General features: G+C 40.8%; 1 long non-coding RNA gene across 1 annotated transcript in view; it reads left to right on the top strand.

Moving 5' to 3' along the window:
• The window catches only part of LOC147578214 (uncharacterized), a 163,064-nt gene extending 138,162 nt beyond the window's left edge, over positions 1–24,902 (top strand). Inside the window, exons 3-5 of the long non-coding RNA XR_015254224.1 lie at positions 16,265–16,447; positions 16,628–16,755; positions 23,399–24,902. This is a non-coding gene — a long non-coding RNA (uncharacterized LOC147578214). The remainder of the gene's footprint in view (positions 1–16,264; positions 16,448–16,627; positions 16,756–23,398) is intronic.
• Positions 24,903–26,067: the final 1,165 nt, after the last annotated feature.

The following is a 26,067-nucleotide window of genomic DNA, read 5'->3' as shown; positions in this document are numbered from 1 at the left end:
TAAATAAACTGTAGTAACAAAGAACAGAGGAGGGAAATAACGAAAAGAAAGTTATTGGTGGCAAGGTTGGTGCTTTCATACCATACTATGTTCCTTGGCTGCTCTTTTCACAATGTTAAATAACCAAAAGTTTAATTGTTTGTTGAGCCTTGGTCTTCTCCTCTAGGGTATATACATTTTATTATTCTAAGAATCATGGCTGTCTTGATTATTGTTGAATTCTAATTCCTAGAAGGGTATCTACATCATAGTTGATGCTTAAGATATTTGGGGAATGGATGAATCTAAAATTCACAGATGGAAGGGAAATTATCATTTATGGACCACTGATATTTTTTGTGAATTAGTATATAGTTTTATGACCATAAATTTATTAAGGACATGGGCTCTCTGGATAATATGGTGCAGGCTGTTTCCAGCTACCATGGCTGAGGCAATAACACCTACTGCTGCTAGGATGCTCATGATTAATAGGCTAACAAATCTCTTTTGCCTTATAGTATAGTACCAGTGTTGAACAAGCTTGGAAGGTGTGCCTAGTCCTGATTGATGTATATAGGGCTCAGAGCTAGTAACAGAAACCCAGGCTGAGATGTGATGTCTAAGTACTAATAAAGAGGAGATATTTAATTGGGTGATATCATTACTTATGCAGGACATAAACCAGCCCTGGGAGGTAGAGATATTATCATTTTCTAGTTGTTGGATCTGTAAAGGAGAGGTACCAAAGAGAACGTAGGGAGAAGGGACACAAATAGTGATCCATGTAAATTGATCATTGTTCAAGGAGGTCCAAGTTATGTTAATATGTCTAGTTGAATAAAGTTTACCATGGTTAATAGTATAAGTGAAGAAGGGAAGGCCTAGCTTCCAAAGATTAATAAGCCAAGGTCCTTTTAATTTCCCTTTATGTGCAGAAATTATAGGGCCAGACAAGCCTCCATCTTTCCAATAATTATTCTCCCTAATAGACTGGTCAAAGGATATGGTCTTATTTGAATATTTTGTTTCAAGATGTCCTCTAGGACCCCTGTCAGTAATGGTCCAATTTCCCCAGTGAAGATGATGCTCAGTCTCTCCATAAAAGGTTGTCCAAGGAAATTTATTACAGGGGTGGTCTGACTTTTGAGACCAGAGCAAGCTATAACATTAGGAGTGTGAGATATGTTTGTTTTTTGAGGTATACCAAAGCGTGTGGCTGAGAAAAAGGTAAAATTGGCCTTGTAGAGGTTTTGGGCTGTACATGCAAAAGCCAGTTGATTTTTAGTTGGAGACAAGCAGATAAGTTGCTAAGTTTAGTAACACACATAGGAGGTGCTGGAGTAAACCACCATTGAGGTCTTGGCATATAAAGCCAATGCTCTTGTTCAGTTTGGAAGGGCGGGTTAAGATTGGCTCCTCCCATGAACTCTGTCATTACTGCTAATAGGAACATCCCAGGCTAGGAGTGTTAAGCTATCAAATATAGATGGGTTAAGGAGATGAGCACAATATGAATATTGAGGTTGGCCTGGACAAATGAAGGCAAGAAGAATCAGGGTTACACATATCAAATTTTTTGTTAATGGCAGAAATCATGGCCATCAGATGTGAATAAGGGGTATATGCAGTATCATTGTGTTGTAAGAGGATGTCGGCCTGGTTAGACAGGCATTGAAGGCTTCCCCATGTTCTATCAGGGGCAAGGACTTGCAATTGTGGAGTAGCCTCAGGATGAGGAGTCCATGAAGAGGCTTCCATCTTGTAAAAAGGGGACTGGTAGCCACTCACTCAGATTCATTCTCTGGAAGTTCTGGTTCATTGGAAGATATCCTGGGGGGGGGTCTCCATTATGCCATGGTAAGGCTTCACCAAATGGGAGGGAATACACAGAAGTCCAGAATCTGAAAAGACACAAGCAAATCCTCAACCCCAGGTGGAAAGTTGAGTGGGCCCAGTCTGGTTGGGCCCCCCTTGGGGGGTTTTGCATAGCACCATAGGGTGAGAGGGTTTATCTGATTTTGAAGAATGTCACTCAGCTGCAGTTAGTCCTTGAGGATTAAGATTTAAAAAATGAAGAGTAATCCTAGCACAATTAAGAAGGAGCTGAGGTCGTAATGCAGACAGCTGGGGGTATCTCCCCCTTTTTGTTTTTTTAATGTGTTTTTGAGTGTAATATATGCTCATTTTACAATTGCTTGGCCTTGTGTATTACAAGGAATTGGTAATTCCAACTAAGGTTTAAGTAAAACAACTTAAAAGGGCATGTTGTCCTGTTGTTTTACCCTTTTTGTTAGAATTATATATATATATATATATATATATATATATATATATATATTTAAATTTTTTAATGTTTTTATTTATTTTTGAAGGAGAGAGAGAGAGACAGAGCATGAGCAGGGGAGGAGGAGAGAGAGAGAGGGAGACACAGAATTTGAAGCAGGCTCCAGGCTCTGAGCTGTCAGCACAGAGTCTGACACGGGGCTCGAACTCACAAACTGTGAGATCATGACCTGAGCTGAAGTCGGTCGCCTAACCAACTGAGCCACTAGGTGCCCATAAAATTATATATATATTTATAAATAAATATGTATTTATATATATTATATATTTATAAATATATTTATATATTTATTATTTATTACTTTTAATAAAAAGGTAAGAGATATAAAAAATGAAAATACATATCTCTTACTTTTTTATATATGAAGTTACTTATTTACATTAGCCTTTATTACATTTAGCAGAATTTTAACTCTTAGAAACCTTAGTCTCCAGTGAAAACTAAGTAGTATCCAATTGTGAATTGTCTGTTACATCAGGACATTTTTTGGGTGGTAGACTTAGGAGTCCATTAAGTATAAAGCATGGATTTAATATTCTTAGTTTTTGTTTGTTTGTTTGTTTTGTCTTGTTTTTCTGTAAGAAGTCAGGAGCATAAACCTATGTTTAGTGAGCAATGCTTCAGCATTCCATTTGATTTGGAAGTGGCCTAAATGTCCAAAGAACTTCATTTATCATTTAAGCAAAACATTAAAGTTTTTAGTTACCAAAGACCCTGAAAGCTACTTAACAATTACCCATGAAAATTATGAGGCAGACAAAGTTAACCATTACTTTAAGTCATCCTTTGCTAAAACAAATTGGAACAGAGATAACATGAGCTTATTTGACCTTCAGTAAACCTTAGTAGAATAAAGTTCTATAATTTAAAATATTAATAATATTTCATCTGTGTCCCCTTAAGAGTTTATCATTGTTAATTTTTTCCCCACGGAACCAGGGAGGAAATCTGAAATCTAAAGGAGTGGTTTTTGCCTTTTGACAGCGTGGGGAGGAGGAGTATTCTCTGAGGCATTGAAGAGTCAGATATGCAGGCCGCACCCCACGTGGTGCAGAAACAGGAGGAGGGGGAAGGGAAGGCAGAAAAGGTGAGATGCTGCCCAGAGGCCTGAAGGCAGACAAAGGTGCAAGGAGGGCAGAGAAAGAGTTCACGTGGTCCTAACGCCTGTCAGCTCAGATAGATGAGCAGATACTGATTTTTGTTTTCTTTTGTATTATTTTGTTTTATTTTGTTATGTTTTCCACTAGGGGAATTAAGCAGTCCATGTCAGGCCAGAGAAGACAGGGAAGTTCCCCGAAACAAAAGGAGTTTCCGCAGCTGTTTGGGAATATTCCTTAAAATCTCCATCCAGAGGTAGACTAGCCAGAGACAATTGGCTCTAATCATCATAGTTATGAATCCAGGAAATGAATGAGGGAGAAGCCCCCACACAGAGTTAGAGTAACCAGAGTGTATTGGGAGAAACAGTGGGAGAGAGAGAGTTCCTTATATTAGGGATAGCCTATGTAAAATACATTGCACTATTCTAGAGCATTGTTCCCTGACAATGATCAGGAGTTGAGCTTGCTGACTTGGTAGGACACATTGCCTTGTGCCAGACAGTTGTTCAAAAGACACTGGAATAGCACAAAGTTTTGCACAGCACAAATCACATAAGCATTATGAAACTGGTGGGCATAGATAGAATATTGGGCTCGGGTCAGAATAATGTTTGTAAGAGAGCCCCAGTCCCAGGCACACATGGAATAAGTACCATAAATATTTTCTAAAATGCTGATTGTAAAAGGGCTATGAAGATTGTATAGTTGAACTGATTTATGTATTACTTTTACTATTTGAAAGGGCAGGCTTTCATGGACATATTGTCCATTTTGCCTGACAATGGGAAACAGGTGGAATTCACTGGTCTTATGGGTTTTTTTAATGCATTCTTGCATTGGGGTAAGGATCTTATCAGAGCCGGTTGATAAGGCTTCTAGAGGCTTGACATCGTCCCACCCTTTGGGGGGATGGGGAGTATCTTCTGGCTATAGAGGCACCAGAGGCACAGTCTGAGTATAGGAGGACCAAGGTTTCTCCTCCTTTTTATTTTTATTTATTTTTTTTTTAATTTTTTTTTTCAACATTTATTTATTTTTGGGACAGAGAGAGACAGAGCATGAACGGGGGAGGGGCAGAGAGAGAGGGAGACACAGAATCGGAAACAGGCTCCAGGCTCTGAGCCATCAGCCCAGAGCCCGACGCGGGGCTCGAACTCAAGGACCGCGAGATCGTGACCTGGCTGAAGTCGGATGCTCAACCGACTGCGCCACCCAGGCGCCCCTCTCCTCCTTTTTAGATAACTCTATGTCTTCATACACCCCGTCTGAGCTCAAGGGGAGAAGGGCAGTGCGGACAATGGACCAGGTGAAGATTACCTCAGGGGGGACATTATCCCCTTCAGAATACCTGGCCTTCAATGTTTTCCCCATTAATTCCCACACGTCAAGATCATAAGTTCCTTGTTCTGGGAACCAAGGGCAGTTTTGTTGGACAGCCAGCAATGATCTAAGGAGACCCATATAATTTAGAGTAGTCCCCGATGTCTCTCCTAGTGACTGAAGAATTAGAGTATAAGGGCTGTCATTCAGGGGCTAGGGAGTTTCTCATGATAGATCTCTCAAAAAGTTCCAAGGCAGAGAATCCTAATATAGTTTTGCTTTATCTCTTACCTCATCAGGAAGAGACTGTCCCTGGTGTGTTTTTTTTTTTTTTTTTCTTGGAGCTCTTTTAGTTGTTCCACAGCATCCTGCAGTCCTTGTATTGCACTGCCTCCTGGCCACGTTGCCTCCTTGTCCATGTCGGCCTATAGTCCCCTTTCCTTCTGTCACGTCAGGGTCACTATCTATCATAGACTCTGGGTCTAGAGTTCTTTCTTGTCCAGCAAGAAAGTGGGATGCAGGATTAAAATGTGAGATATGGCTAATGTCTGGGAGACAACAAGAGCCTCAATGAGGGGTCCTTGCTCTGTTTTTATTAGGATCAGAAGGCTTACAAACATGGTGATGGATGTGCATAAAGAGACAATGAAACTGTGAACATTAACTCATGGGCGTAAGGGAAAGGGAGTTGTGAAAATATGTGGTGTTAGGGGTTTGGGTTAATATAAAACAAAATCCTGGCACTGGGTGGAAGGTTGTGTACAGCAGACATGAGGAACCACCTCTGTTTACCTAACCTGGTCTAGGGGACTAGATAGAGCAAGCTACCTCAGGGTCAACAAGGCACTTTTTTTGTTGTTGTTAATTAGCTCCACTCTGGGCAACTTCACCCTGCAGTGGTCTATAGCCCTATTTACCTGTTGACCTAACTTGATCCTTCCTTCCTATGAAAGCAGCTTTCTACTATTGTACTAATTTGGGGGGTGTTTCCTCCCTGAATACCTAATCTTGTTTACCCCATATACCTTTGTTCTGTACCCACTCTCTATACCTATTTACCTAATCTTGTTTACCCAAACTTGGGCCTGAGCACCCTATGGCTTTCTAATTCTTTATGCGTTGTTAACCCATTGGTGAAAGCCCAGGGAATTCCTAAGTTTATTCCCCACAGTAAGGTATTGAAATAGTTGTATTGTATCTAGTTGACTCTGTTTTCCATTTTAAAAGGGATATAAAGGATGGTAAGATTGAAGAAAGAAGTTTTATCTAGGTGGAGTGTCTGAACTAAAACAATAGTACTAGAGATGGAGAGGACGAACTAGATTCAAGAAACAGGAGGTAGATCTGTCCATAATACTTTGTGTATTATGAATGAAGGAGAAAAAGGAGTGGAGAAAAGTTTCCGTGTCCCAGTCTTCAGGGATGGAATTTATACTAGCGCCCTAACAGAGGTCTGGAACAAATATGAGGCACTTTGTTAGCCTTAAAACTAAAATCAGGGGCGCCTGGGTGGCGCAGTCGGTTGAGCGTCCGACTTCAGCCAGGTCACGATCTCGCGGTCCGTGAGTTCGAGCCCCGCGTCAGGCTCTGGGCTGATGGCTCAGAGCCTGGAGCCTGTTTCCGATTCTGTGTCTCCCTCTCTCTCTGCCCCTCGCCCGTTCATGCTCTGTCTCTCTCTGTCCCAGAAATAAATAAACGTTGAAAAAAAAACTAAAATCAAACACAACAAAATAAAAAGCACAAACCCTCTCTTGACCTCATTTCTTCTAGTTATCAGTTATTTCTCTGCTGCCCCAATTACAAAACTTCTTGAAAGTGTTACCTAGAGTTGCTGACTCCATTTTCTCCCAACCTGTCCTCTCAGCTCCTCTAATAGGGTCTCTGCCCTCACCATTTCACTGAGACTGTTCCTGTGTAGGTCACAAATGACCTTCACTTTGTCAAAACTGAATATTTTCATCATTTTTCTTGTCTTATTAGACTCAAAGCAGTATTAAGGCAGGTATTCACTCTCTCCTTCTTAAAACACATTTTTCTCTTGCCCTGTAATACTCTGACCATTTCTCTTCTTAAACTCACTTGCTAACACATTCTCTTGTGATTATAAAACCTTGGAGAGAATGAGTACTCCACTCTTCCCTCCCTTTATAGCAACATAATCTACCTTGGAGAACTATCTTGCCCCCCCTCCCCCAGCTTTAAATACAAGTCATATGCAGTAACTTCTAAATTTGTATTATTTGCCTTACACTTTCCCTTGAATGCCAAACGGAACTCCTCCAAATTCCTAACATCTCCAGAGGTATATCAATAATAATCTCACACATTGTCAAGACATGCTTTCTTTACCATCACTACCACTCACACATCTGTGATTTTAATGAATTAGGTCACATTGATCAAGCCTTGATTTGTCCATTTTTTGTCACTACTCTGTTTGCCAGAAACTTCTGCCACTGTCTCTAAATGGACCCCAAAGTGGCCATTGCTGCCACTTCTACTAGTACCACTCTAGTCCAATAAACCATTGTTTTATCTTAAATAGTTCACATAAGCCTCCTAAATTGTCTTTTTGTTGCCACCCCTCCTTGGCAGCAATTCATTTTCTATAATCAGAGTGATCTTATAAAGATATAAATTCTATCATATCATTCCACTATTTTCCATTAAACCCTCCTCATAGTGGCCTTAAAATCTCTACTGATCTAACACATTCTCTAACACAGACACAATGTCTCATAATCCTCTACACTCACAACCCAATAGACATCTCTGTCCTCCTCAAACATGCTCAGTTCACTCATGACATTGGACTAGCCATTCTTTCTGCTTGAACTGCTCTTCCAGACAACGTCACACGGCTGGCTTTATCTTGTCATTCAATCTCAGCTCAAATGCCACCTTCTCAGTGAAGCCTCTTTAGACCCCCAATTATGCTTTATCACATCTGGTTAATTCTCTGCACAGCACATATCGTAATCGGTTGTTTTCTATGATTTATTTTTGGTATAGATTGTCTGCCTCTGACCTCACTTAACACACACAAACTATGAAAACTATGTGAGAGTAGGGATTTTGTGTTGCTCACTGTTGTTACCCTAAGTCCTACAGTCGGCAACGTGATAAATAAGACTGAAGTGAAAGCTAAAGAAGCCTGGGTGGGGTGGCATGATCAACAGACTGAAAGACAATGGCAAACATATAAAATAGGCTAACATGGTCTTTGGTTAAGTGAACTATTATGAGGTAATATATGTGGCAGAGGCCATAACAAAATAGAAAGTTTTCAAGAAGAAATCATTGCAAAACTATATCAAAAGTGGTATAGATCCAGTAAAAGAGTGATTGCAAAAGGGAAGTGTTCAATGGATTTCACAACCTACATGTTCTGGTCTCTAGTGGCTTTGGTCACGGTGGTTTCAGAGAAGTGGAGAAAACTGAAGGCAGAGTGCAGGAGTGGCTGGAGAGTTAAATGGAAGTCAAGACAAGGGAAAAGGGAGTATAACACTTGTTTTCAATAAGCTTAACTGAGAAAGAAGAGATGGGACGTCAGTAAGGGAGGTACTTTGGTTGGAGAAATGACATGATGTCCTGAGAGGTAGCTGAGGGAAAAGAAATGATGGAAAGAATTAGCAGCAGAAATGCTACCAAGTCCCAAAGGAGGCAATGGGGAATGGAGAGGCAATGATATCCAAACTGGCTTTGAAAAAATCTTGAATATTTTGGCCAATCTTACAGACAAAAATAAATAACTCAATGTTATTTTCAATTCTTTGATTATTTCATATATTGGTCACATTCATTTGCATTTCTTTTCTAGTAGATTTTCTATTCGCTACTAAGAATCAGTAAAGTATGGTGATGAAGCTCACAGATTCTCAAATCAGTGTATCTATGCTCAAAAACTACCGGACACCTGGGTGGCTCAGTTGGTTGAGGTCTGACTTTGGCTCAGGTCATAATCTCATGGTTTGTGGGTTCAAGCCCTTCACCAGGCTCTGCACTGACAGTTAAAAACCTGGAGCCTATTTCAGGTTCTCTTTCTCTCTCTCCCCCTCCCTTGCTTGTGTTCTTTCTTTCTCTCTCAAAATTAAACTTAAAAAAAAAAAAACCTACCTGCTAGCTATATGACCTTGATCACATTAGTTAGCTCTTCCACCTCGTTAAGTTCTTTTGATTTAGATAAGTTAATATAAATAAAATGCTTAGAAAATTCCCTACAGATAGTAAATGCTATATAAGTAGTAACTATGGTTTTTGTTATTCAAATCACTTAATCTTTTTTTTTTTCTGTTCTGAGCATAGCATTATAGTTAAGAATGTGGGTTCTGTATAATCAGATGGGATTTGTTCATTGACTCTCCAGTTACCAGCCATGTGACTGAGCAAGCTACTTCATGTCTCTGAGCTTCAGTTTACTTATTAATAAAGTTGCAATCTTCTTAGTACAGTTATAAGAATGAATGGGTTAACTCTTGGAATATATTTGCAAAGTAACTGGCATTAGTACTAAACAGCAGCTACTATTAATGTTGCAGTTATTTCTTTATGATGTATATTATAAACATTAATCTTTGTTATATACATTTCAATTTCTATCCTCGTGTATGTGTCAGGGTCCCAACAGCAAACACATAGCCCAATCAAATTAGGAAAATTTGAGAAAGATTCATTTATGAAGATAGTAGGGCCATGTTTTAAAAAGTATGGTGGGAAAGTCGCCTGGGTGGCTAAGCCAGTTGAGCTTTGGACTATTGATTTCGGCTCAGGTCATGATCCCAGGGTTGTGGGATAGTGTCCCTTGTGCTGGGAATGGAGACTGCTTAAGATTCTCTCTCTGCCCCCACTACCCTGCTTGTGCATGCATGCACACATGCTCTCTCATAAACAAACAAACAGAAAAACAAAGAAACAAAAAAATATGGTGGGAGAGGAAACAACAAGGGATTATGCTGCAACCTAGAGCTGATACCTCTAGGGTGTAAGGACAAAGGGAGGAAGAGGTTCCTGGAAATTGAGAATGAAAGTGGACATTGAGCAGCACAGCAGGTTCTAAGTGACCACCAAGCCTGCTGGGGCTCTCCATGGTAGAGCTCAAGGGAAACCAGAGGACCCCCAGAAGCTACTGATTCAGGCCAGTCCAATGATTTCTGGAGGCCTTAGAGGTCTGTTTAGTCACAGGGATAGAAAGCAGATTAAAAACGGATGGAAAATAGATCTCAAGGGGCAAAGCTATAGCATCATTTCTATTTTTGTTCATGTTGCCTTTTGCCAAATATTTGCATCTAATTTTTTAAATCAAATTGGTTGAATTTCTTTATAGTTTATGGTATTGGGGTCACATTTAGGCTATCCCTATTCCAAGATTATAAAGGATATTCTCTCATACTTTTTCTATGTCTATACTTATATAGTTTCCATTCTTATATTTAATTATAGATCTATCTGAAATTTATTCCAGTTTTTTCTTTATATGTCTCAAATGTTTAACTAGTTATTTGAATGCAATTTATTTAAGTTATTCATTTGCTGGGGGTATGCCTTGGCTGGATATTTTATTGTGATGGCTTGAGAGCTCAAAGATTAGGGGCCAGAAGTAGGTGTTAAATAAATACATATTTACTTATGTATTTATTTAAATCCCAGTCAGTTAACATATAGCATAATAATGGTTTTAGGAGTAGATAGGTGTGAATTTCCTGAATTGTTCTGGGGATAAGTGAGAAACAGATTTTAACAGAAGAGTAGGGAATCTATGCAGGTAAAAGGTATTATGAGATTAAGGTGGAATCAGTAATGTTTTAGGTTTTCATAAATATTTCCTTTGCCTAAAATGCATTTCTCATCCCGCTTTCTGTAACCCCAGCCTTTTTCTGCTGATGGACCTTGTCTTGTCCTTTTACATTCATCTCAAATGTCAACTTTTGTGAAATTACCGCATCTCCTCTCCAGTCAGCCTCTGTTCTGTGCTTCCAGGTTCTCTGCATACTTTTGTTTTATTTCCCATATGACAGTGTAATAATGGAATGGCTGTTGCTTCCTGGCTAAACTATGAGATCCTCAAAGGCATGGATACCTCATACTGAGTGTTGATTTCCCAGTTTCTGGATCACGTTCCGGAATGTCCACAGATAATGCCATAAAAAATGTGTATCATACAGTGAATAAAACTGACATAAGGGCTAACTGAAGTTCTGGAAATTCTCTAGGGCAGAGAGGCAAGGGTCATGTAAAGAGCTAAGTTTAATACTGAGACAATTCATTAAACAGAAGTGGGAAAGGGAGAGTCATCTGAGGAAAGTATCTGCCAAGATTCACTAGCAGGCTTGGAATTAGTAGGAGGACTTGGCCTCAGGAGGGTAGTAACTAGGTGTGTGGAGGAGTGAAGGTCGGCAGCAGGTAGTTAGCAGAGGTATGACAGTCCAACTATTATGTGACTCAGGGAAAAGAGGGTCTGTGCAAGGTCAGAAAGGAAACGGCATTCTGAAGGGGGGCAGGGGGAAAGGATCTATTTTCCTTCCTCAAATCCTATCTTTACCATTTCATATAAGGGATTGTTGAACGTTTAGAATTTCTCTGGGTGCTATTTCAGTTGTAGTAGACACTTAATTACAATGGCTGACATTCTTGGGTGAGTGGCTGGGCAGGACTGCTGAACCAGAGGAAGAGGTGAATGACAAAGTCGCCAGCCAAGAGGATACCTCCGCCCCAATGGGAGAATCCAGGATTCAGGTCACAATTGGTTAGGCATTTAAATATGTCCATTGACTCCGGTACTAAATATGTTTGATCTTTCTTTAAAAAAAACGTTTATTTTTGAGAGATTAAGTGTGCGCATGCATGCAGGGCAGAGAAAAAGGCAGATAGAGAATCCCAAGCAGGCTCTGCGCTGTCAGCACAGAGCTTGATGTGGGGTTCGATCTCAAGAACCGTGAGATCATGACCTGAGACAAGATTAAGAGTCAAATGCTCAACCGACTGAACCATCCAGTTTCCCTGTCATGTCAACATTTTTAATGATATATCTTATTTATAGTATCAGGTATTGAGATTATATAAATAAATTCAGTCATGTTGAAGACCTCTTATACATAATTGTGCATATAGTATTATATAGTATAGTATGTTTTCATCAACAATTTGCAGGTATACTTAATGTTTTTAAATTCCAAAGTTGCAAATTGCTATTTATATTCTACAGATACAGAACCAGTTTATGAGCCCTATTAGCCCCCCTTCTCTGATGCACACATTTACACTGACTGTGTTGGGTTAGGAGTTATATAACTGCACCAACAGCAACACTAATAACTAATAATGTTAATCAGAGTCAATGCTTATGTAGCATTTACTACATACCAGGCACTTTCCCATGCCCTGTGTATACTCAATTCACTTCATCTATTTTAAAGATGAGGAAACTGAGGCACAGAGATGTTACTCATATAAGATTACATAACTAGTAATTAGAAGAGTAGGACTTGAACCCAGGCAGTCTGGCTCCAGATTCCAATATTGATCCCAAGATCCACATATGATGCAAATTATGGGGGCACAAGCTCTCTTGTTTGGAAAGTAGTGTCAACACTATCTTCCAGCTGGTTTTAAGAGTTTCCCTGGGCATTGCCAGTTGTGCTGGGGACAGATTTCCATCGGTGAGAACCTCATTACCCCATTCTGATTTGGGCAGATAACTTACCTTCCACTTGTCTGCTTCTCCCTAGTCATAAGAAATTGTTCTTATTGCCTACAATGCCTAGGACCCTAGATAATAACTTTAATATCTTATTGAAGTTTAGGAGTAATTCAAACAAACAAAGAAACAAACAAAACCCATAAATGAACTTTTAACCACTGCAGGTAGCCCAGACCTGTCCTTAGATTTCCTCCCATGTTGTGCTCCTTGTTCATTCCTATCTCAACTCTCTGGGACTTTGAAAAGATTTGCCCATCAACAGAGACATTCAGGCTGCCTCCCAGACTCCTGAAAATGAGCCGTTTTGGTTGGCCTAGTTCAAGACATTGACTGTGTTTGTTTTGAATGGATAATTTAGTGGTGAGTTAGGTCAGGACTTATCACCATTGTGATCACCATACTGCCTTAGACTGAAAGTTCTCACATTTGGAACTTTGCAGCTTTCCTGCATGTTATTCTTATAGGCTGTTTTCAGAGTACAGATCTTCAGATTAGAAATTCTAATATTTACTAAATAGGAAGGGTTGTTTCTTTATTGTTGTTTTGTTTCTGTCAGTTTAAAAAAAAGTTTTAGTTTTATTTATTTTGAGAGAGAGAGAAAGAGAGAGAGAGAGAGCAGGGGAGGGGCAGGGGGGGCAGAAGATCCTGAAACTGGCTCTGCACGGACAGCAGAGAGCCCTATGAAGAGCTCAAACTCACAAACTGTGAGATCATGACCTGAGTCCCACTGAGCCCCTCCCACCCCAAAAAGCCCCTGCTTTTGTCATTTTATTTTCACTTTTTTGACACCAAAAAACGAATATGTAACTCCAAGTTTTAGAACTTGAGTTTAGCTCCATGTCTTACCACTTATCAATTATGTGGCCTTTGGCAAGTTCTTTGAACTCAGTCTGTTTCACTGAATGTAAAATAATGCAAAACTTTCACATTACATTTTAATAATATGCTCCAAGAAAACAAAACTTAAAGCAAAATACTTTGTTTCCATAAAAATCAATGTGAAAATCAAGAGATTCACAGGTACTCATTATCCAAGACATGTTACACCCACTGCCTAATCTTGCCACCCCTCTTCCTACCCTACCTCCAAGCAAATGCTTAAATTGCATGGCTTCTCACCTTAATGAACATATAAGATCAAACATTCAAACTCCTACCGTGGCCACTAAAGTAGCATGTCATGTGGCTTCTACCCACCCTCTTTCACTTGATTTCTTATTAGTCAAATACTTGTTCATTCTTCTCTAGTCGTATAAGCTTTTGTTCTGTTCTCTGAAAAGGCCAAGTTCACTCCTACCTTACAGTTTTTGCAATAAGCTATTTTCTCTGCCTGAAATATTCTTCCCCAAATCTTCCTATATATGGCTCTTATTTGCAATTAAATCTTAGTTCAAATGTTACATTGTCAGAGAGGCCTTCCCTGACCATCTGCCCCATCTTATCAATGAGAATCATGTTGGTCTGTTTTTGTGTTTCCATAGAACTTACTACTACCTGAAATTATATTATCTGTGCCGTTTATTCTTTGTCTCTAATAACTAAAGGGTATGCTCCTTGTGCACATGGACTGCACCTGCCATTTTCACTGTCATATCCCATAACTATCTGGCAAATAGTGTTGAATAAATTAGAAATAATGACTAATTTTTATTCCCTTAAAATTTTGATTTCTGGTTTGACGGAAGAATTATGCAGACACACTAAACTGTTGCCCCCAAAGGAAATGATTATTGTCATTCATTCCTAAAATGGAGTAAGTAGAGGGTAAGGGTGCTTACAAAGGATCATCAACCTCCCCCTTCACCAACTCTGTATCTACCACCAAGAGTAGAATCAGAGATAGGGCTCACAGTTATAAGTTAATAAAGACCTAAAAGCTCTATATCCTTTGTCTTTCTTGAAGAATCAACAAAAAATGAAGTATAGATTGATTTTGGATTTTATCATAATGGGTCTTTTGTTTATTTCTAGCCAAAGTACTTGTATGATTTATGCCAACAATGTTACCATAAAATGTGAATACTAATAACAGAATTGGTTGTATATAAGTGACAAAGGTAATTATAAAGGATGTAATTACAAAGGGATAATATTGCCAGACCTATTTCATCTAATACATACTGAAGTCTCATATCCAGAAATTCTGACATAGTAGGACCAGGTAGGACCTGGTCATTGGTATTTTTGGTAAGCTATCCAGGCTATTAAAATGAGTTGCCACTATTGAGAACCACTGATCTAGTCCAGCCTCTTCCTAGCTTAAAACATAACTCAGAAACCCATACAACATTTTTACATAATGTTTTCTGTGCTTTTTTATTGATTTTTGCATTGGAATTTTTCAATAATTAAAAAATTACAGTTATGCCCGTTTAGAGAAGCCTGATAATATAATTAAACAGACATGCTTTTAAAGCCTGGGTGATTACAGTCTGAATTTTATAAAGTTCTAACTTTTCACTTAATTTTTAATGGGCATAGTAAGAGATGTCATGAGTTTCTTAATATTCTTTTGAGAATTTAATATAAAAAGAATTTTCATAGAATCTTATCAATAAAGAATAATTGGATGAAAGCACAATATTTCTAAAATCTATTTTAGTTTATGTTCTGGAGTCATAAATTTATAATTTTTTCTATTTTTATACAAGCATACTAAAAGATAGCCTTTTATTTAAAGTATTGTAAATAATTTTTAGTTATTTAATAGAGATTTATGAATAAAAATACACTTACAAAAAGTGTAAAAATACACTTTTAAAATGACATTTTAAGTATCACACCCTAGGAGTTCGGGCAATATTCTCAAGCCAAATGAAGACTTTAAATTAATGTAAGTATTATTTTTTTATGCCCAGAGTGGGGGTTCTCTGGATATTTAAAAAAAATCTACATCTTTTTATATTTTTATAAAGTTTATTTTGAGAGGGAGAGAGAGAAAAAGAGAGTCAGTGCAGAGCCCCATGTGGAGCTCAAACTCAAACCAGGACATCATTATCTGAGCCAAAACAGTCAGATGTTTAAAGTACTGAGACACCTTGGTGCCCCCATCCTTTTTATCTTGATATATACCCTTAATTGTTCCCTATGCTCTAGTGCTTAGCAATGGACTGTTTGTCTTCTTTAATGATACTTATCACCTATCCATCCTGGGAGATTAGTCACTGGGCATCAGCTGTAATACAACATGGTTAGGAATCCATCCCTCTTGAACCTCAAAATTTGGTCCAATGTTTCTCCAACTTTATTGTGTATACAAGTCACCGGCATCTTGTTAAAATCAAATCTCTGATATGGTAGGTCTGGCGCATGGCCTGCCTTCTAACAAATTCTGGTCTTGCTGCCGGTCTGTGGATCACACTTTAAGTAGATTTCATCCTTCCTTGGTGATTTTAAGCTTCAGTGACTCTTTTTAATTGGTATAAACCTATAGTTTTCTTATGAAGTGTACTATTTAAATCAGTTTTGATATATTCATTTTTTTCTTTGTCATTATTTTGGTTGTAGCTCTGTTCTCTAACTCAATTATAACTTGTCTAACTCAATTATAACTAACTCAAGAACCAAGTTTTATATTTCTTTATGTCTCATAATGCCTAGTGTGCCTGAGATCGGAGAAACTACTCAAAGAATACTTCCCTGGGTGATACCCCATGAAGTTTAGCTGCATAAAAACTGAAGGAGGCATCACAAGATTTCTCAAAAACCCTACTGTACCCATATGAAGACCAAATGGATTTGGAGATGGTTATGTTTCCACTGAAAGGACTTCAGGTTTTGTTTCGTTTTAAATTTGTTTTAATGTTTATTTATTTTTTATAGAGAGAACATGAGTGGGGGAGGAGAGAAGAGAGAGGGATACACAGAATCCAAAGCAGGCTCCAGGCTCTGAGCAGTCAACACAGAGCCCAATGTGGGGCTTGAACCCATGAGCTGTGAGATCATGACCTGAACTGAAGTCAGATGCTTAACTGACTGAGCCACCCAGACGCCCCAGGACTTCAGGTTTTTTTTTTTTTTTTTAAGATTTTATTTTTAAGTAATCTCTACACCCAACATGGGGCTTGAGCTCACAAACCTGAGATCAAGAGTTGCATGCTCTACCCACTCAGAACCCCTCCATTGAAAGTGCTTCTGACCTCCTTTACAACACACCCTAATAGTCAATTTCCTTTTTGCTTCCAGCATGTGATTCGAGAGATGACAGGCTGCACTACAGAACCCCCTCACCAATAGGAAGCAGCTCTCAGAGAAAGTATCCATGGATTAAAAGATTTGTGGAGAGAAACCAGTGGTGTGCCTAATCTGTACAGGTTTGTGGGAAAATATAGGCTCTGATTATTCCCACAGTGCCCTTCTGAGCAGAAATGGGAATTGTGGGCTTCATTTTATTATTTTAATTAGCCTTACACCAGTGGATTACAGACCCCAAAGTGGTCAGAAAGCCACAGTACTTCCACATGTATATTTCATAGGTCTGTATGCTTTCAGATTTCAAATAATTTCAGCCCTGGGCTTTGGTGCTGTGTTTCAATAACGCAAGTGCATCTGAGCACATACAGAAACACCCACCAAATGCTACTCAGCATCCCTATTTTACTTCTTTCTGTCTCTTGCTCTCCTCTTTCTTTCAGAAACACCTTCTCTCAAGCTGACCTTACAAAAATGTGTTCCTCTATGTTAAACTACCCTCTTAGAGCACTGACTCTTACATACATATAGTGAGATTTCTGTCATGTTGCAAAGGGGCCATTTTCCTTGGTGACATGAGCCTTTTTCAACTGCTTCACACATGCAGCTGCCACCTGCTGCTTTGGGCCTATTACTGTCACCCAAGAAGTGCTGCGTTTTATTCCTCTAGCATGAGTGACTCCATGTGACAATGACAATTAGTTTTTTTTTTATTTATATATGAAATTTATTGTCAAATTGGTTTCCATACAACACCCAGTGCTCATCCCAAAAGGTGCCCTCCTCAGTACCCATCACCCACCCTCTCCTCCCTCCCACCCCCCATCAACCCTTAGTTTGTTCTCAGTTCTCAACAGTCTCTAATCTTTGGCTCTCTCCCACTCTAACCTCTTTTTTTTTTTTTTTCCTTCCCCTCCCCCATGGGTTCCTGTTAAGTTTCTCAGGATCCACATAAGAGTGAAACCATATGGTATCTGTCTTTCTCTGTATGGCTTATTTCACTTAGCATCACACTCTCCAGTTCCATCCACGTTGCTACAAAAGGCCATATTTCATTTTTTCTCATTGCCACGTAGTATTCCATTGTGTATATAAGCCACAATTTCTTTATCCATTCATCAGTTGATGGACATTTAGGCTCTTTCCATAATTTGGCTATTGTTGAGAATGCTGCTATGAACATTGGGGTACAAGTGCCCCTATGCATCAGTACTCCTGTATCCCTTGGATAAATTCCTAGCAGTGCTACTGCTGGGTCATAGGGTAGGTCTATTTTTAATTTTCTGAGGAACCTCCACACTGCTTTCCAGAGCGGCTGCACCAGTTTGCATTCCCACCAACAGTGCAAGAGGGTTCCCGTTTCTCCACATCCTCTCCAGCATCTATAGTCTCCTGATTTGTTCATTTTGGCCACTCTGACTGGCGTGAGGTGATACCTGAGTGTGGTTTTGATTTGTATTTTCCTGATGAGGAGCGACGCTGAACATCTTTTCATGTGCCTGTTGGCCATCCGGATGTCTTCTTTAGAGAAGTGTCTATTCATGTTTTCTACCCATTTCTTCACTGGGTTATTTGCTTTTCAGGTGTGGAGTTTGGTGAGCTCTTTATAGATTTTGGATACTAGCCCTTTGTCCGATATGTCATTTGCAAATATCTTTTCCCATTCCGTTGGTTGCCTTTTAGTTTTGTTGGTTGTTTCCTTTGCTGTGCAGAAGCTTTTTATCTTCATAAGGTCCCAGTAATTCACTTTTGCTTTTAATTCCCTTGCCTTTGGGGATGTGTCGAGTAAGAGATTGCTACGGCTGAGGTCAGAGAGGTCTTTTCCTGCTTTCTCCTCTAAGGTTTTGATGGTTTCCTGTCTCACATTCAGGTCCTTTATCCATTTTGAGTTTATTTTTGTGAATGGTGTGAGAAAGTGGTCTAGTTTCAACCTTCTGCATGTTGCTGTCCAGTTCTCCCAGCACCATTTGTTAAAGAGACTGTCTTTTTTCCATTGGATGTTCTTTCCTGCTTTGTCAAAGATGAGTTGGCCATACGTTTGTGGGTCTAGTTCTGGGGTTTCTATTCTATTCCATTGGTCTATGTGTCTGTTTTTGTGCCAATACCATGCTGTCTTGATGATGACAGCTTTGTAGTAGAGGCTAAAGTCTGGGATTGTGATGTCCCCTGCTTTGGTCTTCTTCTTCAAAATTACTTTGGCTATTCGGGGCCTTTTGTGGTTCCATATGAATTTTAGGATTGCTTGTTCTAGTTTTGAGAAGAATGCTGGTGCAATTTTGATTGGGATTGCATTGAATGTGTAGATAGCTTTGGGTAGTATTGACATTTTGACAATATTTATTCTTCCAATCCATGAGCAGGGAATGTCTTTCCATTTCTTTAAATCTTCTTCAATTACCTTCATAAGCTTTCTATAGTTTTCAGCATACAGATCCTTTACATCTTTGGTTAGATTTATTCCTAGGTATTTTATGCTTCTTGGTGCAATTGTGAATGGGATCAGTTTCTTTATTTGTCTTTCTGTTGCTTCATTGTTAGTGTATAAGAATGCAACTGATTTCTGTACATTGATTTTGTATCCTGCAACTTTGCTGAATTCATGTATCAGTTCTAGCAGACTTTTGGTGGAGTCTATCGGATTTTCCATGTATAATATCATGTCATCTGCAAAAAGCGAAAGCTTGACTTCATCTTTGCCAATTTTGATGCCTTTGATTTCCTTTTGTTGTCTGATTGCTGATGCTAGAACTTCCAGCACTATGTTAAACAACAGTGGTGAGAGTGGGCATCCCTGTCGTGTTCCTGATCTCAGGGAAAAAGCTCTCAGTTTTTCCCCGTTGAGGATGATGTTAGCTGTGGGCTTTTCATAAATGGCTTTTATGATCTTTAAGTATGTTCCTTCTATCCCGACTTTCTCAAGGGTTTTTATTAAGAAAGGGTGCTGGATTTTGTCAAAGGCCTTTTCTGCATCGATTGACAGGATCATATGGTTTTTCTCTTTTTTTTTGTTAATGTGATGTATCACGTTGATTGATTTGCGAATGTTGAACCAGCCCTGCATCCCAGGAATGAATCCCACTTGATCATGGTGAATCATTCTTTTTATATGCCGTTGAATTCGATTTGCTAGTATCTTATTGAGAATTTTTGCATCCATATTCATCAGGGATATTGGCCTGTAGTTCTCTTTTTTTACTGGGTCTCTGTCTGGTTTAGGAATCAAAGTAATACTGGCTTCATAGAATGAGTCTGGAAGTTTTCCTTCCCTTTCTATTTCTTGGAATAGCTTGAGAAGGATAGGTATTATCTCTGCTTTAAACGTCTGGTAGAACTCCCCTGGGAAGCCATCTGGTCCTGGACTCTTATTTGTTGGGAGATTTTTGATAACCGATTCAATTTCTTCGCTGGTGATGGGTCTGTTCAAGCTTTCTATTTCCTCCTGATTGAGTTTTGGAAGAGTGTGGGTGTTCAGGAATTTGTCCATTTCTTCCAGGTTGTCCAATTTGTTGGCATATAATTTTTCATAGTATTCCCTGATAATTGTTTGTATCTCTGAGGGATTGGTTGTAATAATTCCATTTTCATTCATGATTTTATCTATTTGGGTCATCTCCCTTTTCTTTTTGAGAAGCCTGGCTAGAGGTTTGTCAATTTTGTTTATTTTTTCAAAAAACCAACTCTTGGTTTCGTTGATCTGCTCTACAGTTTTTTTAGATTCTATATTGTTTATTTCTGCTCTGATCTTTATTATTTCTCTTCTTCTGCTGGGTTTAGGCTGCCTTTGCTGTTCTGCTTCTAGTTCCTTTAGGTGTGCTGTTAGATTTTGTATTTGGGATTTTTCTTGTTTCTTGAGATAGGCCTGGATTGCAATGTATTTTCCTCTCAGGACTGCCTTCGCTGCATCCCAAAGCATTTGGATTGTTGTATTTTCATTTTCGTTTGTTTCCATATATTTTTTAATTTCTTCTCTAATTGCCTGGTTGACCCACTCATTCGTTAGTAGGGTGTTCTTTAACCTCCATGCTTTTGGAGGTTTTCCAGACTTTTTTCTGTGGTTGATTTCAAGCTTCATAGCATTGTGGTCTGAAAGTATGCATGGTATGATTTCAATTCTTGTAAACTTATGAAGGGCTGTTTTGTGACCCAGTATGTGATCTATCTTGGAGAATGTTCCATGTGCACTCGAGAAGAAAGTATATTCTGTTGCTTTGGGATGCAGAGTTCTAAATATATCTGTCAAGTCCATCTGATCCAATGTCTCATTCAGGGCCCTTGTTTCTTTATTGACCGTGTGTCTAGATGATCTATCCATTTCTGTAAGTGGGGTGTTAAAGTCCCCTGCAATTACCACATTCTTCTCAATAAGGTTGCTTATGTTTATGAGTAATTGTTTTATATATTTGGGCGCTCCGGTATTCGGCGCATAGACATTTATAATTGTTAGCTCTTCCTGATGGATAGACCCTGTCACTATTATATAATGTCCTTCTTCATCTCTTGTTACAGCCTTTAATTTAAAGTCTAGTTTGTCTGATATAAGTATGGCTACTCCAGCTTTCTTTTGGCTTCCAGTAGCATGATAAATAGTTCTCCATCCCCTCACTCTCAATCTAAAGGTGTCCTCAGGTCTAAAATGAGTCTCTTGTAGACAGCAAATAGATGGGTCTTGTTTTTTTATCCATTCTGATACCCTATGTCTTTTGGTTGGCGCATTTAATCCATTTACATTCAGTGTTATTATAGAAAGATATGGGTTTAGAGTCATTTTGATGTCTGTATGTTTTATGCTTGTAGTGATGTCTCTGGTACTTTGTCTCACAGGGTCCCCCTTAGGATCTCTTGGAGGGCTGGTTTAGTGGTGACAAATTCCTTCAGTTTTTGTTTGTTTGGGAAGACCTTTATCTCTCCTTCTATTCTAAATGACAGACTTGCTGGATAAAGGATTCTTGGCTGCATATTTTTTCTGTCTAGCACACTGAAAATCTCGTGCCAATTCTTTCTGGCCTGCCAAGTTTCAAAAGAGAGATCAGTCACGAGTCTTATAGGTCTCCCTTTATATGTGAGGGCACGTTTACCCCTTGCTGCTTTCAAAATTTTCTCTTTATCCTTGTATTTTGCCAGTTTCACTATGATATGTCGTGCAGAAGATCGATTCAAGTTACGTCTGAAGGGAGTTCTCTGTGCCTCTTGGATTTCAATGCCTTTTTCCTTCCCCACTTCAGGGAAGTTCTCAGCTATGATTTCTTCAAGTACCCCTTCAGCACCTTTCCCTCTCTCTTCCTCCTCTGGGATACCAATTATGCGTATATTATTTCTTTTTAGTGTATCACTTAGTTCTCTAATTTTCCCCTCATACTCCTGGATTTTTTTATCTCTCTTTTTCTCAGCTTCCTCTTTTTCCATAACTTTATATTCTAGTTCACCTATTCTCTCCTCTGCCTCTTCAATCCGAGCTGTGGTGGTTTCCATTTTGTTATGCATTTCGTTTAAAGCGTTTTTCAGCTCCTCGTGACTGTTCCTTAGTCCCTTGATCTCTGTAGCAAGAGATTCTCTGCTGTCAGCTATACTGTTTTCAAGCCCAGCGATTAATTTTATGACTATTATTCTAAATTCACTTTCTGTTATATTATTTAAATCCTTTTTGATCAGCTCATTAGCTGTTGTTATTTCCTGGAGATTCTTCTGAGGGGAATTCTTCCGCTTGGTCATTTTGGATAGTCCCTGGCGTGGTGAGGACCTGTAGGGCACTTCCCCTGTGCTGTGGTGTATAACTGGAGTTGGTGGGCGGAGCCGCAGTCAGACCTGATGTCTGCCCCCAGCCCACCGCTGGGGCCACAGTCAGACTGGTGCGTGCCTTCTCTTCCCCTCTCCTAGGGGCGGGATTCACTGTGGGGTGGGGTGGCCTGTCTGGGCTACTTGCACACTGCCAGGCTTGTGATGCTGGGGATCTGGTGTCTTAGCTGGGGTGGGTAGGCAAGGTGCATGGGGGCAGGAGGGGCAGGCTTAGCTTGCTTCTCCTTAGGTGATCCACTTCAGGAGGGGCCCTGTGGCAGCAGGAGGGAGTCAGATCCGCTGCCGGATGTTTGGCTCCGCAGAAGCGCAGAGTTGGGTGTTTGCGCGGAGCGAGCAAGTTCCCTGGCAGGAACTGGTTCTCTTTGGGATTTTGGCTGGGGGATGGGTGGGAGAGATGGCGCTGGCGAGCGCCTTTGTTCCCCACCAATCTGAGCTCTGTCGTCAGGGGGCTCAGCAGCTCTCCTTCCCTTTGTCCTCCAGCCTTCCCGCTTTCTGAGCAGAGCTGTTAACTTATGACCTCCCAGACGCTAAGTCGCGCTTGCTGTTGGAACGCAGTCCGTCAGGCCCCTCCGCTTTTTGCAAGCCAGACTCGGGGGCTCTGCTTGGCCGGCGAGCCACCCCTCTGCCCCGGCTCCCTCCCGCCAGTCCGTGGAGCGCGCACCGCCTCGCCGCCCTTCCTATCCTCTTCCGTGGGCCTCTCGTCTGCGCTTGGCTCTGGCGACTCAGTTCTGCTAATCCTCTGGTGGTTTTCTGGGTTATTTAGGCAGGTGTAGGTGGAATCTAAGTGATCAGCAGGACGCGCGGTGAGCCCAGCGTCCTCCTACGCTGCCATCTTCCCTCTTGACAATTAGTTTTCAATACTGAGTGAATTATAGAGAAAGCACAGAAAGCCAAACTCCAAGAAGTGATGTCCTGTTTGAAGGATAGGGAACCTTATTCTAAGTCAATGTTTGTCTGTTTGTTTGTTTTTAGTCACAGATGAATAACACCACAGCATCATCTCATACACATCGCCTGCAAGAGAGTGGGTCTTGAGAGTTGAATCAATGCTGAACACTTTATTTAGATTGCAAATTATCTCGCTACCTCAGCAGACTGCGAAATCAACTGGAAGCTTTTCAGCATTTAATTAAGGAGGACAAAAGAAAGTCCCAATAATAACAGTGTGAAACTGCCACAGAAAAATTATGAATACAAAGGGAGAAATCATCAGTAATTAACCCCAATCTGAGACTACAGAGGAGACTCCAAAACAAGAGGGGAGCACATGAAAATAATACTAAATTTACTTGTCTTGAATAGATATAACACATTTTTCCCTAAGATGGCCAACAGGACTGAAATGGAAATTCCAGTCCTTGACTGAAGACTCCCCTCCCGGGTTCTTCTTCCCACCCTGCTTGCTGCGCATGCCAAGTTACTACTAATACAGAATGCGGAAGTAACATACTAGAAATTGTTCCTTCTGCTTAGGTGGGGGCTCAGACTTCGGGAGAGTGATCTCCTCTGAACCCACCTGTGTGAAATAAACCTCCTGCCTTCCAAGATCTCCAAGTGCTGCCTGGTTCTTCTGCCGGGTGATCCAGATCAGGTTCAATACCATTTGGTTCCCCGGAAACCCAACTGCACTGGCCCATTGTTGCCACTGGTTTGGGAAAACATTGATGCAGTGATGCAATGAGGAGTCGCAACAGAGAAGGCGCACCCTGTCTGATATTTGGCAGTCTCTGGCTCGGTCACCTCAGGGCAGCCCCACTCTGCCATTCCCACTGGACTCAAGGAGACTTGGCAGGTGAGGACCGGGACCCAACATCGGATACCGGTAAGTCCTGAGGCCCCTGATAGGGCCAGACCCACCCATCGGGATGGAAGGGGAGCCTGATGACCTCCCAGACAACTTTTAGAGGTCTCAGAGGTAGGGATTCCCAGGGAAGGAATGTATTAACCTCTGGTCTGATGTGTGAGTGAATGTGCAGCTCAACCTGCTCCTCCAGTTGAGACTGAATCTATGTCTCCTTGTACCCGGTGTTCCCAGACCCGTACACCCTCCTCAGCCAGATCCCAGACTCTGCCAGCTGGCTTACCTGCCTAGACTTAAAGGATGCCTTCTATGCCTCCACTTGGTCCCCCAGAGCCAACCCTTGTTTGCCTTTGAAGGGGTGGAACCAGACACAGGGTGTCATATGCAACTGACTTAGACGTGCCTCCCACATGTGTTGAAAAACTCGCCTACCCTCTTGAGGGAGGCACTGACTGGAGACCTCACCAGCTTTCCCATGGAGGACACATGCTGCACCATTCTCCAGTATGTGGATTACCTCTTCCTTGTCAGCAATACCCAAGAGAATTGTACAGAGGGCATAAGGGACCTCCTCTACCTCCTGTCGGACTCAGGGTATTGGGTCTCATGGAGAAAGGCACAGATCTGCCAACAGTAAGTCTGATACTTAGGCTTCCTCCTCACCCAAGGAAAAAGAGCACTAGGGCCAGAGAGAAAGAAAGTCATCACCACCTAAGAGGGGCCCCAAACTAAGAGGGGGCTATGAAAATTCATGGAGGCTGTGGGATTCTGCTGAAACTGGATTTTTGGATTCTCAACAATAGCAAGACCCCTCTATAATCTCTTGGTAGGGCCAGATCCAGAAACCCCTGTCTGGACAGAAGAGGCTGAAGTCGCCTTTCTAGGGGTAAAGGTCACCTTGAGACAGGCACCAGCCCTTGGTCTCCCAAATATAGAAAAGCCTTTTAATCTCTTTGTGCATGAGAAAGAAAAGGTCACCCTCAGGATTCTCACACAGACCACTGGCCCTTGGCAGTGGCCAGCAACATACCTGTTGGAGAGGCTGGACCCAGTAGAGTCAGGATGGCCGCAGTGCCTTAGGGCACTAGCAGCCACAGTTCTCACTAAGGAAGCAGATTAACTCACCCTGGGACAAGAACTAAATTTCAAGGTCCCTCATGATGTCATGTCTCTCATGAATACTAAAGGACACTGCTTCCTCTACAACTCTCAGGCTAGTACAATACCAGGGTCTCCTCTGCAAGAATCCATGGGTCACTCTTGAAACAGTGTGGATGCTGAACCCCACAACTTTCCTACCATCTAAGGGAAACCAGATCATGACTGTTCGAGGTGACTGATGAAGTACTCCCAAGCCACCAGGCGCTACAGGACCCAGACCTCCCTTGTTCAGTTATGGTAGCAGTTTCATCACAGAGGGCATTCAAAAGGCAGGGTATGCAGTGACAACCACGATAAAGTCTTAGAGGCCAATGCCCTACCCATAGGATGGCCAGAACAATGGGCTGAATTACATGCCCTATTCTGGGTTCTCACCATGAGAGGGGTCATACTATCTACATTGACTCTGGTATGCCTTCAATACTGTACACATACAGGGGGCAATCTACAAAGAGAGGGGCCTCCTCACTGCGGTGGGGAAGACCATCAAAAACAAGGAGGTAATACTAAAGCTCCTTGAGGCTGTCTGGCTTCCAGAAGAAGTTGCAGTTCTACACTGCAAAGGACACCAGCAGGGAGATGACCCTACAGCACAAGGGAATCATCTAACAGACAAAGTAGCCAAGACAGCAGCTAATAAGGAGTTAGACATAGCTCCCTCCCTTATCCACGCCCTGAC

Source organism: Puma concolor, chromosome C1, assembly GCF_028749965.1.
Source record: "Puma concolor isolate L17-30 chromosome C1, mPumCon1.1.hap2, whole genome shotgun sequence".
NCBI classification, from domain to species: domain Eukaryota; kingdom Metazoa; phylum Chordata; class Mammalia; order Carnivora; family Felidae; genus Puma; species Puma concolor.
The sequence above is the reverse complement of the archived record's forward strand: the minus strand, read 5'-3'. Positions and strand labels throughout refer to the sequence as shown.